Here is an 18,622-nt window from a genome sequence, read left to right on the forward strand (position 1 = left end):
ATTTCCTTCCTGCTGACAAGCAGACCTCCCCTGGCAAAAGATCTCTCAGAGCAAGGCTAAAGAAAGCTGAAGAAGACTCTCCTCCTGCTGATTCCATGGCTAGAGTTCCTCTGTGGTTGGCCTCCAGGCTTAGACCGAGTACTCTCCAGGCCTGGGCTCCCAGACTAACCTAGCCTAGGCTAGATTGAATGCAGTTGTCTACATCCTCTCCAGATCAGGCTAGACTCCAACCTTTTTTTTCTCAGACTTGACTTGACTTTAGACAGCAGTAGCAGCAGCCCCCCTCCCCCCACCCTAGCTCTGACCTTTTATACCCTCCCCACTAACCAATCCTGGGCTAAGGGGAAACCTTCTACCCAATCCTATTCCTCGCTATGGGTGACTGACAGGTAAAAGAGTCGGTTAGGGTGCATTCTGCACAGTCATGCACAGTTAGTTAGTGAAGACACCAGACATGACTTCTTAGTGACCCAGACAAGGCCAATGCGCATAACAAAACAGTAATACACAGACATGCACATACTCACATAGAAATTCCACAAGAGGCAGCTAATAAAGTGCTGTGGGACCCCAACTCTGGGGTACTACATGAACATTTATTCACACAAACAAACAAGGGTTTACTTGCACAAGCGAAGCCCCGGTCTCCCGAATGTTCAGGAAGGCCCTTGGCACCTAGTGTATAAGGGGAGGAGCTATGTCATGACCTGGTCTTCACAGAGGTAAAGCAGGCGTAGCACAGAGCAGCATGCAGGGGACTGTGCACAGTAAGCAGCAGAACGTGGCGACGGCCACAGGATAGAGGCTGTATCACCATGCTAGAGAGCAGTGATGGACCTGAGAGACCACTGCAAGGACCCTGAAGACCCGAGGATGGGGGATGAGGACTCATTGAGACTGTGACAGTGTTCGCTATTGTAGTAATGAATGATTTTGGTGGCATAGTTTAGCCTTGCCTAGATGGTGGGTTAGGGCAATGTAAGTCATATTAATGTGTGATGTTTTGTGACGGAAAATGTGTAATGGCTCAACAAGGCACATGGATATGAGAATGTATGTAAAATGTGATGTGAGGATGGAATTAATATTGTGTGACAACCTTTGGTATATCTAGTGATATCTATGACCTGGTTTAAGCATTCTACTTGGAGGATGCTGCTCCTACGGAGCATTTTAGGTTGATGGCCATACAGTCATGTGCCTTGCTGCTTCCAAGCAGGAGATGTATGTATCAGTGATGGACGCTGTTCGATGTCAACTACATTTTGTGTCTCATACAATATTCTGCGTTCTGTTGCTTTAAGCAAATTAATGCAAAGTTGCTTCATGTACACGAGTAGAGATGAGCGAGCGTACTCGTCCGAGCTTGATGCTTGTTCGAGTATTAGGGTGTTCGAGATGCTCGTTACTCGAGACGAGCACCACGCGGTGTTCGAGTCACTTCCATTTTCTTCCCAGAAAATTTTGTGCCGTTTTCTGGCCAATAGAAAGACAGGGAAGGCATTACAACTTCCTCCTGTGAAAATCCAGCCCTATACCACCCCTCTGCAGTGAGTGGCTGGGGAGATCAGGTGACACCCGAGTATAGAAACTGGGGCCGGACGCGGCTCACCACAGATGCACGCTGAGAGACATTAGGGAAAGTGCCGTCCTGCTGTAGCTGCTATAGGGAGAATGTTAGGCTGTTATCTTCGTCTTCAAGAAACCCAACGGTCCTTCTTAGGGCCACATCTGACCGTGTGCAGTACTGTTGAGGCTGCTTTTAGCAGTTTTGTAAATTTTTTTTTTTTTGTATATCGGGCGTGCAGACCATAGCGTCCTCAGTCTGCAGTCATTTTACTGAGTATAGGGGCAGTACTGGTGAGGCAGGGACAGTGGTACAGGGAAAGAGATATACTGGCTATATAGGCAGTGGGCTTTTTCCCAAAAATTGGAAAAAAATACTATATTTGTGCTGCCTGTGACCGTCTTCAGTTTACTGCGTGTCTGCTGGGGGTAGTAGTCGCTCATTAATACCCAGCCTTGCGCATAATTTTTTCTGGCCGCACTGGCCCTGCCAACCCTCTGCAGTGTGTGCCTCCGGTTTCTCCTCATGGCAGACGCACTTATAAATAGACATGAGGGTGGTGTGGCTATGAGGCCAGCGCGTGGCATGAGGGCAGCTGAAGGCTGCGCAGGGACACTTTGGTGTGCGCTGTGGACACTGGGTCGTGCGGGGGGGGGGGGGGGGGGGGTTGGGCAGCATGTAACCCAGGAGACGTGGCAGCGGAGTGTCATGCAGGCAGTGATTGTGCTTTGTTGGAGGTAGTGTGGTGCTTAGCTAAGGTGTGGCTTACTAATGAGGGTTTTTCAGAAGTAAAAATTGTTGGGGGGGCACTCTTGCCGCTATTGTGGCTTAATAGTGGGACCTGGGAACTTCAGATGCTGCCCAACATGTAGCCCCTCGCTTGCCCTATCCCTTTCTGTGTCGTTCCCATCACTTTCTTGAATTGCCCAGATTTTCACAAATGAAAACCTTAGCGAGCATCGGCGAAATACAAAAATGCTCGGGTCGCCCATTGACTTCAATGGGGTTCGTTACTCGAAATGAACCCTCGAGCATCGCGGAAAGTTTGACTCAAGTAACGAGCACCTGAGCATTTTGGTGCTCGCTCCTCTCTATACACGAGCTATTCGATCACCTACAACTAGAGTTGAGCGAGCACCAAAATGCTCGGGTGCTCGTTATTCGGGACGAACTTTTCGCAATGCTCGAGGGTTCGTTTCGAGTAACGAACCCCATTGAAGTCAATGGGCGACCCGAGCATTTTTGTATTTCGCCGATGCTCGCTAAGGTTTTCATGTGTGAAAATCGGGGCAATTCAAGAAAGTGATGGGAACGACACAGCAACGGATAGGGCAGGCGAGGGGCTACATGTTGGGCTGCATCTCAAGTTCACAGGTCCCACTATTAAGCCACAATAGCGGCAAGAGTGGGCCCCCCCCCTCCCAAAAAACTTTTACTTCTGAAAAGCCCTCATTAGCATGGCATACCTTAGCTAAGCACCACACTACCTCCAACAAAGCACAATCACTGCCTGCATGACACTCCACTGCCACTTCTCCTGTGTTACATGCTGCCCAACCGCCCCCCCTCCCCCCCACAGCACACACCAAAGTGTCCCTGCGCAGCCTTCAGCTGCCCTAATGCCACACCACCCTCATGTCTATTTAGAAGTGCGTCTGCCATGAGGAGGAACCGCAGGCACACACTGCAGAGGTTGGCACGGCTAGGCAGCGACCCTCTTTAAAAGGGGCGGGGCGATAGCCCACAATGCTGTACAGAAGCAATGAGAAATAGAATCCTGTGCCACCGCCATCAGGAGCTGCACACGTGGGCATAGCAATGGGGAACCTATGTGTCACACACTATTCATTCTGTCAAGGTGTCTCTGCATGCCCCAGTCAGACTGGTAATATGTACCTTAACAGTAACCGCGTTGGTGGTAATGTGGTGGTGACTGCGGACCTAGTAGCGCGGTTTTATTTTGTTGGTTTTCGGAATGTGGCCAGGATTAAGTGGGCCGTGGCGGGGGGATGGTGGGGGGTCTCTCTTGTAGTGTCGGTAAAGGTGAAATTCTTGGACTGCCACCAGACGAACCAATGCAAAGGCATTTGCCAAGAATGTTTGTTTTCCCTGTTGGAGGAGGAGGGGGATGTTTTTGAGGCACTACGTGTCCTCTACACGTGTCCGTGGTTATATGCACCTTTACAGTAACCGCGTTGGTGGGAAATGGCCTCGCCGCCATCATGTCTTTGGGAAGCCTCTGTTTCCACACCCCAGAGACATACCATTAGCAGCGGTATAGGCAGAGCCCAGAATTCGTCACATTTAAGCCGTAGCATTTAGGACAGGCCCCACTAACATATCACTAGCAGCATTATAGCGGGAGCGCAGTCTTCGTTCCATGTCAGCAATAGTAGCACTCAAGACAGGCCCCACTAACATATCACTAGCAGCATTATAGCGGGAGCGCAGTCTTCGTTCCATGTCAGCAATAGTAGCACTCAAGACAGGCCCCACTAACATATCACTAGCAGCATTATAGCGGGAGCGCAGTCTTCGTTCCATGTCAGCAATAGTAGCACTCAAGACAGGCCCCAGTAACAATTCCGAAGCAGCATTATAGCGGGAGCGCAGTCTTCGTTCCATGTCAGCAATAGTAGCACTCAAGACAGGCCCCACTAACATATCACTAGCAGCATTATAGCGGGAGCGCAGTCTTCGTTCCATGTCAGCAATAGTAGCACTCAAGACAGGCCCCACTAACATATCACTAGCAGCATTATAGCGGGAGCGCAGTCTTCGTTCCATGTCAGCAATAGTAGCACTCAAGACAGGCCCCAGTAACAATTCCGAAGCAGCAGTATAGTGGGAGCGCAGTCTTCGTTCCATTTCAGTAGCTGCAGTATAGCCAAGGCCCAAGTTACATTTATGTAGCTAAAGTGTAGGCCAACCCCACACACACTTCTGTATCATGAGTGCAGGCGAAGAACATAGAAATTGCTATGATTACACTGTAGGTGAGGGCCCCAAAAAATTGGTGTACCAACAGTACTAATGTACCTCAGTAAAAATTGGCCATGCCCAACCAAGATGGCAGGTGAAACCCATTAATCGCTTTGGTTAATGTGGCTTAAGTGGTAACTAGGCCTGGAGGCAGCCCAGTTTAACGAAAAATTGGTTCAAGTTAAAGTTTCAACGCTTTTAAGAGCATTGAAACATATAAAAATTGTTTCGAAAAATTAGATGAGTGAGCCTTGTGGCCCTAAGAAAAATTGCCCGTTCAGCGTGATTACGTGAGGTTTCAGGAGGAGGAGCAGGAGGAGGAGGAGGAATATTAGACACAGATTGATGAAGCAGAAATGTCCCCGTTTTGGATGGTGAGAGAGAACGTAGCTTCCATCCGCGGGTGCAGCCTACGTATTGCTTACGTATCGCTGCTGTCCGCTGGTGGAGAAGAGAAGTCTGGGGAAATCCAGGCTTTGTTCATCTTGATGAGTGTAAGCCTGTCGGCACTGTCGGTTGACAGGCGGGTACGCTTATCTGTGATGATTCCCCCAGCCGCACTAAACACCCTCTCCGACAAGACGCTAGCCGCAGGACAAGCAAGCACCTCCAGGGCATACAGCGCTAGTTCAGGCCACGTGTCCAGCTTCGACACCCAGTAGTTGTAGGGGGCAGAGGCGACGTCCTGCTGCTGCTGACACATCTAGATTGTGAGACAGAGGTTGAGGTGGAGGAGGAGGAGGAGGAGGGTGCTTTAGTGGAAGAAGCATACACCGCCGCAGATACCACCACCGAGCTGGGGCCCGCAATTCTGGGGGTGGGTAGGACGTGAGCGGTCCCAGGCTCTGACTCTGTCCCAGCCTCCACTAAATTCACCCAATGTGCCGTCAGGGAGATGTAGTGGCCCTGCCCGCCTGTGCTTGTCCACGTGTCCGTAGTTAAGTGGACCTTGCCACTAACCGCATTGGTGAGGGCGCGTACAATGTTGCGGGAGACGTGGTCGTGCAGGGCTGGGACGGCACATCGGGAAAAGTAGTGGCGACTGCGAACTGAGTAGCGCGGGGCCGCCGCCGCCATCATAGCTTTGAAGGACTCCGTTTCCACAACCCTATACGGCAGCATCTCAAGGCTGATAAATTTGGCTATGTGGACGGTTAACGATTGAGCGTGCGGGTGCGTGGTGGCGTACTTGCGCTTGCGCTCCAACACTTGCGCTAGCGACGGCTGGACTGTGCGGTGCGAGACATTGCTGGATGGGGCCGAGGACAGCGGAGGTGAGGGTGTGGGTGCAGGCCATGAGACGGTTGTGCCTGTGTCCTGAGAGGGAGGTTGGATCTCAGTGGCAGGTTGGGGCACAGGGGGAGAGGCAGCGGTGCAAACCGGAGGCGGTGAACGGCCTTCGTCCCACCTTGTGGGGTGCTTGGCCATCATATGTCTGCGCATGCTGGTGGTGGTGAGGCTGTTGGTGGTGGCTCCCCGGCTGATCTTGGCGCGACAAAGGTTGCACACCACTGTTCGTCGGTCGTCAGGCGTCTCTGTGAAAAACTGCCAGACCTTAGAGCACCTCGGCCTCTGCAGGGTGGCATGGCGCGAGGGTGTGCTTAGGGAAACACTTGGTGGATTATTCGGTCTGGCCCTGCCTCTACCCCTGGCCACCGCACTGCCTCTTGCAACCTGCCCTGCTGATGCCCTTGCCTCCCCCTCTGAAGACCTGTCCTGAGTAGGCGTTGCACACCAGGTGGGGTCAGTCACCTCATCGTCCTGCTGCTCTTCCTCCGAATCCTCTGTGCGCTGCTCCCTTGGACTTACTGCCCTTACTACTACCTCACTGCAAGACAACTGTGTCTCATCGTCATCGTCCTCCTCACCCACAGAAACTTCTTGAGACAGTTGGCGGAAGTTCCCAGCCTCTTCCCCCGGACCCCGGGAACTTTCGAATGGTTGGGCATCAGTGACGATAAACTCCTCTGGTGGGAGAGGAACCACTGCTGCCCAATCTAAGCAGGGGCCCGAGAACAGTTCCTGGGAGTGTTCCCGCTCCTGAGCAGGTGTCATTGTAGTGGAGTGAGGAGGCTGGGAGGAAGGAGGAGCAGCAGACAGAGGATTCGGATTTGCAGCAGTGGACGGCGCAGAACTGTGGCTGGACGATAGGTTGCTCGAAGCACTTTCTGCCATCCAGGACAGGACCTGCTCACACTGCTCATTTTCTAATAAAGGTCTCCCGCGTGGACCCATTAATTGGGCGATGAATGTGGGGACGCCAGAAACGTGCCTCTCTCCTAATCGCGCAGCAGTCGGCTGCGACACACCTGGATCAGGAGCTCGGCCTGTGCCCACACCCTCACTTGGGCCTACGCGTCCTCGGCCACGTCCACGTCCTCTAGGCTTACCCCTACCCCTCAGCATGCTGTATTACCAGTGATTTGATTTCCCAGGCAGGAAATAAATTGGCGCAAGCCTGCAGGCCAAATATAATTTCTTTTCCTTTTTTGCAAAGGGAAGCACCCACTGCGTATATTCAATGAACAAGAAGTTTAATATCTGTGGTGGGGCCCTCAAAAAGTGTCACACAACTATAGTGTAGCAGAGTTATTAACTCTAGCAGAGCAGGTATTTGCCAGTCAGGAAAGACAATGGCGCAAGCCTGCAGTAAACCGTAGCTGGTTGCGTCTGATTTTTGTACGTTGTCCACGCAGCACACACGTACACGGAGACCTTAGGACTGACACAGGCAGGCCAAATATAATTTTTTGTCCTTTTTAGCAAAGGGAAGGACCCACTGCGTATATTCAATGAACAATAACTGTGTTGTGGCCCTGCCTACACAATTCTATCCCTGTAGTATCAATGGAGGGTGCAATGCTCTGCACAGACGATTTTTTGAAAAAAAAAAAAATGCAACACTGCTAACAGCAGCCAGCACAGTACTGCACACGGATAGATGTGGCCCTAGAAAGGACCGTTGGGGTTCTTGAAGGCTACACTCACTCCTAACACTCTCCCTGCCTATACACCACTTCTGTCCCTAATGCCGGGTGCAATGCTCTGCACTGCCGATTTTGAGAAAAAAAAAAAAAACACTGCTAGCAGCAGCCTGCACACAGGTAGATGTGGCCCTGAGAAGGACCGTTGGGGTTCTTGAAGCCTACACTAACTCCTAACGCTCTCCCTACAGCAGCTCCAGCACGATAGCACTTTCCCTCAGCTAACTCACAAGGCATGTGTGGCGAGCCGCGGGAGGGGCCGACTTTTATACTCGGGTGACATCAGATCTCCCCAGCCACTCACTGCAGGGGGGTGGTATAGGGCTTGAACGTCACAGGGGGAAGTTGTAATGCCTTCCCTGTCTTTCAATTGGCCAGAAAAGCGCGCTAACGTCTCAGAGATGAAAGTGAAAGTAACCGGAACACCGCGTGGTGCTCGTTACGAGTAATGAGCATCCCGAACACCCTAATATTCGCACGAATATCAAGCTCGGACGAGTACGTTCGCTCACCTCTACCTACAACACTTCCCAACCGCCCCTTAACACTTCATGCACACAATACCCTCCAAGAGGCCTGATTCTGTATCTAAATACCTTGCCAAGGTTAAGTTCCTTGTTGGTTCCCATACTGGAACCCCGTGTCTCACAAGCCCACCCATAGCTCCCCCCCACCTAAATATTTACTTATGATGCATGCACATAAACTTTGCATACAAAGACTTCTATACTGTATATCTCTACTCTATATATCTATATCCTACGTACCTTGTATAAATGTCACTGCATGCTGCTGCTGTCTTACCACCTCGGTGTATGACCTCTGGGTGGAGGTCACCTTCTCCGCATCCGGGATTGTAATAGCCATTTTATGCGTTACTAATTTGAACTTGAAAAGTGTTAGGATTTAGCATTGATTTTTCATGGTTTATGTTCCCATTTTATGCACATGTTTATGTTTTCCTGTATGTAGTATAAATAAAGTGATAGTTCTATTTAAAGGAAAGCTGTCATATAGTCCATTCTCAAAGGAAAATTCCTCTAATTTGGATTCAATAGGTGCAAGATTATCAAATATCCTGTATTATTAGACAAACAAGAAGAAAAAATGGTGCAACGGATGTGACAGCTGATCCCTTGAAACAAGGACTATTTTAAAGAAACTTGGCTTGTATACAGCACATTATATGAAACGTGTAGTTTTTGATGTGAATGGGACTGAACCTGCAGTACTATTCCTGGCCACTATACATTGTACAGGTGTGTCTTTCTATAACACAGAGTCTTAAATCACTAACACCATGGCTCAAGCGGATAGCTGTTCATTGGGGTTGTTGGGTGTCAGGCCTCTCTTCATCTGCCTGTAAAAGACTGTAAAGTCTAAAGCCCCATTTACAAAATTTGTTCAAATGATGACTTTTGAGTAATAATTGTTACGTGTAAACGCTTCCATCGTTCACTCTTCGGCTGAAAGATGATTTTTAGGGGAGCATAAAATCCATCCTTCAGCCGGAGAGAGATAGCAGGGACCACATGCTGTATACTCCACGGGAGGAGCTGATTACATGTTATTCAGCTGACAGCCCACAGCAGCCCATGGGAAGACAATGCAGCTGAGTTCAAAGTCCAGACCACATGCTGGGATTTGCAAACAGCTGCTGGAGGCTCATTTGCATGCCAATAAAGCTAATAAAGTGCTAATGGCCATTCGTTCCCATTAGTACTTTAAGCAAAAAGACCACTAAAAATTTTTTCTCTTCGACACTTGAACAAATACTGTAGAACCCCCCCCCCCCTTCATCCATCATTAAAAGGGTTAAACTACAAATTGTGACATTTACTTCCCTGTTTTCCACTTAAGAGACCGACAAATGCTCAATAGCTGTTGACCAAACACTTGGTGGGGCCGATAACTCCCCTACACTTGTGTAATAGAAGAGAAATAAAACCTCTAGGGGTCCCATTAATTCTAAAAGTGTTTTTATGACCATCAAAAAGTTTCCCCAGGGTAGAGAATGGCAAAAATAATTAAATTGCCATTACTCACTTTTCCATGTTGCCTCCGATCCAGCACCAGTGACCGAGTCCCCTCTGCTCCGGTCCCCACGAAACAGGAAACAGTGATGAAACGTTCATCAGTCACATGGCCGATGCGTGGGCCAGAGACACAGTAGAAGGGTGAGTAATGAAGATTTAAATTTTTATACCATTAACCACTCTGGGCGCGTCTTTTTAAAGGTCAGAAAACCCCTTTAACTGGGGACTTTATAATAGATCACTTTACCTGTTGCGTTGCTCCAGGGAAATCATACACTAAGACAATAAATCGCTCAATGTAAAGGCATGCCCGACTCAAAGACTAACGGAATTTCACTCATGTCTCGCTTGTTGTTGAGTTTCTGTATGCAGAAAACTGAACTACGGATTGGCCCATGTAAACAGGCAATCCTACATTCATGAAAGACTGCCTGTTTACTGTACATGGAGGCAGGTGGGCTGGAATGATCCCCAGTCCCCTTCGCCTCCATTCATTCAGCAATGCTCATTCCTGTGTAAAAGTACAGGAACGATCATCATTGGGATGGCCTGTTGGGCATCTGGGTCTGACATGTTGGCCCGTGTAAAACGGATCTAAGGGGGGCTTTATATGGGACAACTATCATTCCAACAGCTACTCAATAAAGCAACTGTAAACGACAGTTGTTCCATGTAAAGTCGCCCACCAACCAGGTGACGGGCGAGAATTCATTCACTATACACAAGTTGCTTTGTTTCAGCTCACCTAAAAAAAGTCACTGGTTGATTAACTATCATCTGGGGTATACAGATGACCGTCATTCAGGGACTATGAAAAGAGTGGAATTGGCCAGCCAGGTGGGTATGGAAATGAGAACTGCATGCTCTAGGACAGGGGACCAGTGTTACCTGTTCACGTGGGACTCCTTCTTCCCAGGAGCCTCCAACAATAAGGTACATGCGTTGTGGAAGTAAACGGACACACCCTTGGTGACCCCATTATAGATGTCTGATGATGCTCAAACTGACTTTAATGTAAACAGTCCAGTCCAAGCAGCAGGTTAGTCCTCACCAGCATCAAAAGATGATCTCTGAAAGCAGAGGATGTCAGAGTGAACAATCTTCCAAACCACGATCCCTCAAGGTTAGCGAAAAGCTTGTATGACAACGAAATTCTCTGGATCTACGAAAGGTCTCTATGTTCCCCTTGGTGCAGAACCCTTACGGTGGGCACTGCGGACGGATGGCAGTGCAGATTATCTGTGTGGGCATTGCTCATCCTGTTCAGTAATGGCATCTTGCTCCTTCAGCATATCTTTCATACTGGCATAAGACCTCGTCCTCAATACTAGACGCTGTACAGCCTTGACCTTGTGCCCCGTATGCTAAACAGACCCTAACGTACAGCAATTAGAGAAAAGTGGAATGGAAACATAAACCATAATAAAATAGCACAGTGGAGGGGAGGACTAGCGCCCCCCATTACAACTAGCCAACAACTTTGCAGGGAGGTGTGTACTTGTTCATCGAGCGTTAAGTGGACTTGGCAACCAATGAGCATGCCATGGGGAGCAGCCAAAACTTCAAATACATGACCGCCAAGAAACCTCACGCCCCCAAAATAGTTGACAAATTATATTTTGGACTGTCTAAATGTTCCCAAACATTCATACAGTGATCATGAAAAAGAACAAGTGAACAACAAACCAGTAGAGATGAGCGAGCACCAAAATGCTCGAGTGCTCGTTACTCGAGTCGAACTTTCAGTGATGCTCGAGGGTTCGTTTCGAGTAACGAACCCCATTGAAGTCAATGGGCGACTCGAGCATTTTTGTATATGACTAGTGCTCCGCTAAGGTTTTCATTTGTGAAAATCTTAGCAAATCACCAAAGTCATGTAAAAAACACAGAAATGGATAGGGCAGGCGAGGAGCGACATGCAGGGCTGCATTTCGGGCTCGAGGTCTCACTATTAAGCCACAATAGTGGCAAGAGTGAGCCCCCCCCCCCCACTGTCAGCATAACGATCGTTCTCCTCTGCCACAGCTGTAACAGCTGTGGCAGAGAAGAATGATGTTAGCCCATTGAATTCAATGGAGCCTGCAATACAGCCGGCTCCATTGAAAGCAATGGGCTGCCGGCAAGCGCGGGATTAGTTTTCGGGAAGGGCTTAAAAATATAAGCCCTTACCTGAAAAAGAAAGATTTTAGTGTAAAAAAAGAATAAAAATGCAGGCATTCTCTTCAATGGAGCCGCTGCTGCTGCCGGCGACTCCATTGAAGACAATGGTCCGCTGGCACACCTGAATTCTTTTTCAGGGAAGGGCTTTACATATAAGCCATTCCCTGGAAATGAATTAAAAGTGATTTAAAAAACAAAAAAAATAGATACTCACCTCCCTTCAGCTGCCTGGGCACAGCCGCATGTTCTCCTGCTGTCCCCTGCACTGTGGTGCTGAACTGCTGTCATTCAGCTGACAGCTGCGTTGAGCCAATCAGTGGTAGCACTCACTCACCCATTCATGAATTCATGAATGGGTGTGAGTGAGATCTGCCTCTGATTGGTCAGGCTGTGACCAATCAGAGGCAGCTCATTCGCAGGAGGGGATTTTAAATCCTGGGCTGCTGAATACTACATAGAGCAGTTCAGGAGAACTGCCAGCTGGCCGCAGCTGAACTCCGTCTGCCGGGACCAGGTGAGTGTATATATATTTTTTTTATTTTTACACATTTCTGGATGAATTGCAGGGAAGGGCTTATATATTTAAGCCCATCCAGAAAATTTATTGTGCGATCGCCGGCAGCCCATTGCTTTCAATGGAGCCGGCTGTATTGCCGGCTCCATTGAATTCAATGGGCTAACATCGTTCTGCCGGGACAAGGTGAGTATATATTTTTTTTTTTACTTTTTACACATTTTAGGATGATTTTCAGGTAAGGGCTTATATTTTTAAGCCCTTCCCGAAAATTCATCCCGCGCTAGCCGGCAGCCCATTGCTTTCAATGGAGCCGGCTGTATTGTCGGCTCCATTGAATTCAATGGTCAGTGCTCGTTTAGTCGAGACGAGTACCGCGTGGTGGTCGTCTCAAGTAACGAGCATCTCGAGCACCCTAATACTCGAACGAGCATCAAGCTCAGACGAGTATGCTCGCTCATCTCTACAAACCAGTACATACAAACACAGAACACTCATTGGTCGCATAGTGACAGATTACTAATCTACTAGATTACAGTTGATCACTAGACATACAAAGAGTGGGGCACCTTGTAAACTGTAGGGGCATTTAAATAACAAAAAGCATAATACCATTCTGTTTTGTTTGTTTGTTTTTTTACTTTTAAATTATTGTTTTTGTTTTTTTGTTGTTTTTTTTACAAATTAACATTATAGAAACTGCAAACCAGAAAGGAAACATGATTCAAAAATTCTCTGAAATTCCAGATTCTCTCCTTGCTGAGCTGCTATGGCTGAAGTTGCATGATAAAATCCGCAGGTTCAGGCTTTTCTCCCCGTGAGGTCTTGTTTTTCCGCTGCACTAAAATGCATTTTCCCTGGGTTCCGCTGGGTATAAATAAATAACATGTAGAAAAACATGTCATTCCAAAGAGATGCACACCGAAGGTGGTAGAGTTTATTGGAACCCAAGATCCGAGGATTCCAACGTGAGCACTTGACATCTTTACTAAGCCGCACTCCGTATGAATACCAATAAAGGGAAGAGCAGCACAGATATCCTCTCACGCAGAGACACAAGACATTCTTGGCTCACAGTTGCTGCTTTCCTGCATAATATTATTAAAGAGAGTGTCTTCTTTAAACTCTCGCAGGCATTGTGACATATGTGTATGTGGGAAGCGTGAGGTGGAAATATGTCCTATATTGTGGGGGAAGAAGAGCTTAACATAGCATTCTGCACTAAAATAGCTATATTATTATGCAAAGAAACAGCAATACAGCAGTTATATTCTTGTACATAGGGGGCAGTATTATAGTAGTTATATTCTTGTACATAGGGGCAGTATTATAGTAGTTATATTCTTGTACATAGGGGGCAGTATTATACTAGTTATATTCTTGTACATAGGGGCCAGTATTATAGTAGTTATATTCTTGTACATAGGGGGGCAGTATTATAGTAGTTATATTCTTGTACATGGGGGGCAGTATTATAGTAGTTATATCCTTGTACATAGGGGGCACTATTATAGTAGGTATATTCTTGTACATAGGGGGCAGTATTATAGTAGGTATATTCTTGTACATAGGGGGCAGTATTATAGTAGTTATATTCTTGTACATAGGGGCCAGTATTATAGTAGTTATATTCTTGTACATAGGGGGGCAGTATTATAGTAGTTATATTCTTGTACATAGGGGCAGTATTATAGTAGTTATATTCTTGTACATAGGGGGCAGTATTATAGTAGTTATATTCTTGTACATAGGAGGCAGTATTATAGTAGTTATATTTTTGTACATAGGGAGCAGTATTATAGTAGTTATATTCTTGTACATAGGGGGCAGTATTATAGTAGTTATATTCTTGTATATAGGAGGCAGTATTATAGTAGTTATATTCTTGTACATAGGAGGCAGTATTATAGTAGTTATATTATTGTACATAGGGGGCAGTATTATTGTAGCTATATTCTTGTACATAGGGGGCAGTATTATAGTAGTTATATTCTTGTGCATAGGGGGCAGTATTATAGGAGTTATATTCTTGTACATTGGGGCAGTATTATACCGGTAGTAGTTATATTCTTGTACATAGGGGGTAGTATTATAATAGTTATATTCTTGTACATAATTGGCAGTATTATAGTAGTTATATTCTTGTGCATAGGGGGCAGTATTATAGTAGTTATATTCTTGTACATAGGAGGCAGTATTATAGTAGTTATATTCTTGTACATAGTAGCAGTATTATAGTAGTTATATTCTTGTACATAGGGGGCAGTATTATAGAAGTTATATTCTTGTACATAGGGGGCAGTATTATAATAGTTATATTCTTGTACATAGGGGAGTGGTATTATAGTAGTTATATTCTTGTACATAGGAGGCAGTATTATAGTAGTTATATTCATGTACATAGGAGGCAGTATTATAGTAGTTATATTCTTGTACATACGGAGCAGTATTATAGTAGTTATATTCTTGTACAAAGTTGGCAGTATTATAGTAGTTATATTCTTGTACATAGGGGGCTGTATTATAGTAGTTATATTCTTGTACATAGGAGGCAGTATTATAGTAGTTATATTCTTGTACAGAGAAACAGCAATACAGCAGTTATATTCTTGTACATAGGGGGCAGTATTATAGTAGTTATATTCTTGTACATAGGGGGCAGTATTATAGTAGTTATATTCTGGTACATAGGGGAGTATTATAGTAGTTATAATCTTGTACATAGGAGGCAGTATTATAGTAGTTATATTCTTGTACATAGGGGCAATATTATAGTAGTTATATTCTTGTACATAGGGGGCAGTATTATAGTAGTTATATTCTTGTACATAGAGGCAGTATTATAGTAGTTATATTCTTGTACATAGTAGACAGTATTATAGTAGTTATGTTCTTGTATATAGGGGGCAGTATTATAGTAGTTGTATTCCTGTACATATGGGCAGTATTATAGTAGTTATATTCTTGTACATAGGGGGCAGTTTAATAGTAGTTATATTCTTGTACATAAAAGCAGTATTACAGTAGTTATATTCTTGTAGATAGGGGGCAGTATTATAGTAGTTATATTCTTGTACATAGTAGACAGTATTATAGTAGTTATATTCTTGTATATAGGGGGCAGTATTATAGTTATTTTCTTGTACATAGTAGACAGTATTATAGTAGTTATATTCTTGTACATAGGAGCAGTATTATAGTAGTTATATTCTTGTACATAGGAGACAGTATTATAGTAGTTATATTCTTGTACATAGTAGACAGTTTTATAGTAGTTATATTCTTGTATATAGGGGCAGTATTATAGTAGTTATATTCTTGTACATAGAAGACAATATTATAGTAGTTATATTCTTGTACATAGGAGGCAGTATTATAGTAGTTATATTTTTGTACATAGGGAGCAGTATTATAGTAGTTATATTCTTGTACATAGGGGGCAGTATTATAGTAGTTATATTCTTGTATATAGGAGGCAGTATTATAGTAGTTATATTCTTGTACATAGGAGGCAGTATTATAGTAGTTATATTATTGTACATAGGGGGCAGTATTATAGTAGTTATATTCTTGTACATAGGGGCAGTATTATAGTAGTTATATTCTTGTACATAGGGGGCAGTATTATAGTAGGTATATTCTTGTACATAGGGGGCAGTATTATAGTAGTTATATTCTTGTACATAGGGGCCAGTATTATAGTAGTTATATTCTTGTACATAGGGGGGCAGTATTATAGTAGTTATATTCTTGTACATAGGGGCAGTATTATAGTAGTTATATTCTTGTACATAGGGGGCAGTATTATAGTAGTTATATTCTTGTACATAGGAGGCAGTATTATAGTAGTTATATTTTTGTACATAGGGAGCAGTATTATAGTAGTTATATTCTTGTACATAGGGGGCAGTATTATAGTAGTTATATTCTTGTATATAGGAGGCAGTATTATAGTAGTTATATTCTTGTACATAGGAGGCAGTATTATAGTAGTTATATTATTGTACATAGGGGGCAGTATTATTGTAGCTATATTCTTGTACATAGGGGGCAGTATTATAGTAGTTATATTCTTGTGCATAGGGGGCAGTATTATAGGAGTTATATTCTTGTACATTGGGGCAGTATTATACCGGTAGTAGTTATATTCTTGTACATAGGGGGTAGTATTATAATAGTTATATTCTTGTACATAATTGGCAGTATTATAGTAGTTATATTCTTGTGCATAGGGGGCAGTATTATAGTAGTTATATTCTTGTACATAGGAGGCAGTATTATAGTAGTTATATTCTTGTACATAGTAGCAGTATTATAGTAGTTATATTCTTGTACATAGGGGGCAGTATTATAGAAGTTATATTCTTGTACATAGGGGGCAGTATTATAATAGTTATATTCTTGTACATAGGGGAGTGGTATTATAGTAGTTATATTCTTGTACATAGGAGGCAGTATTATAGTAGTTATATTCATGTACATAGGAGGCAGTATTATAGTAGTTATATTCTTGTACATACGGAGCAGTATTATAGTAGTTATATTCTTGTACAAAGTTGGCAGTATTATAGTAGTTATATTCTTGTACATAGGGGGCTGTATTATAGTAGTTATATTCTTGTACATAGGAGGCAGTATTATAGTAGTTATATTCTTGTACAGAGAAACAGCAATACAGCAGTTATATTCTTGTACATAGGGGGCAGTATTATAGTAGTTATATTCTTGTACATAGGGGGCAGTATTATAGTAGTTATATTCTGGTACATAGGGGAGTATTATAGTAGTTATAATCTTGTACATAGGAGGCAGTATTATAGTAGTTATATTCTTGTACATAGGGGCAATATTATAGTAGTTATATTCTTGTACATAGGGGGCAGTATTATAGTAGTTATATTCTTGTACATAGAGGCAGTATTATAGTAGTTATATTCTTGTACATAGTAGACAGTATTATAGTAGTTATGTTCTTGTATATAGGGGGCAGTATTATAGTAGTTGTATTCCTGTACATATGGGCAGTATTATAGTAGTTATATTCTTGTACATAGGGGGCAGTTTAATAGTAGTTATATTCTTGTACATAAAAGCAGTATTACAGTAGTTATATTCTTGTAGATAGGGGGCAGTATTATAGTAGTTATATTCTTGTACATAGTAGACAGTATTATAGTAGTTATATTCTTGTATATAGGGGGCAGTATTATAGTTATTTTCTTGTACATAGTAGACAGTATTATAGTAGTTATATTCTTGTACATAGGAGCAGTATTATAGTAGTTATATTCTTGTACATAGGAGACAGTATTATAGTAGTTATATTCTTGTACATAGTAGACAGTATTATAGTAGTTATATTCTTGTATATAGGGGCAGTATTATAGTAGTTATATTCTTGTACATAGAAGACAATATTATAGTAGTTATATTTTTGTACATTGAGACAGTATTATAGTATTTATATTCTTTACATAGAGGCAGTATTATAGTAGTTATATTCTTGTACATAGGGAACAGTTTTATAGTAGTTATATTCTTGTACATAGGAGCAGTATTATAGTAGTTATATTCTTGTACAGAGGAGCAGTATTATAGTAGTTATATTCTTGTACATAGGAGACATTATTATAGTAGTTATATTCTCTTATATAGGGCGCAGTATTATAGTAGTTATATTCTTGTACGTAGAAGCAGTATTATAGTATTTATATCCTTGTACATAACGGGCAGTATTATAGTAGTTATATTCTTGTACATAATAGGCAGTTTTATAGCAGTTATATTCTTGTACATTGAGACAGTATTATAGTAGTTATATTCTTGTACATAGGGGCAGTATTATAGTAGTTATATTCTTCTACATAGGGGGCAGTATTATAGGAGTTATATTCTTGCACATAGGGGGCAGTATTATAGGAGTTATATTCTTGCATATTCTTGTACATGGGAGGCAGTATTATAGTAGTTATATTCTTGTACATAGGGGATAGTATTATTGTAGTTATATTCTTGTACATAGGAGGCAGTATTATAGTAGTTATATGGTTGGACATAGGAGACAGTATTATAGTAGTTATATTCTTGAATATAGGGGGCAGTATTACAGTAGTTATATTCTTGTACATAACGATCAGTATTATAGTAGTTATATTTTTGTACATAGAAGGCAATATTATAGTAGTTGTATTCTTGTACATATGAGACAGTATTATAGGAGTTATATTCTTGTACATAGGGGCAGTATTATAGTAGCTATATTCTTGTACATAGGGGACAGTTTTATAGTAGTTATATTCCTGAACATAAGAGCATTATTATAGTAGTTATATTCTTGTACATAGGAGCAGTATTATAGTAGTTATATTCTTGGACATAG

This window comes from Eleutherodactylus coqui, chromosome 1, assembly GCF_035609145.1.
Source record: "Eleutherodactylus coqui strain aEleCoq1 chromosome 1, aEleCoq1.hap1, whole genome shotgun sequence".
NCBI classification, from domain to species: Eukaryota; Metazoa; Chordata; class Amphibia; order Anura; family Eleutherodactylidae; genus Eleutherodactylus; species Eleutherodactylus coqui.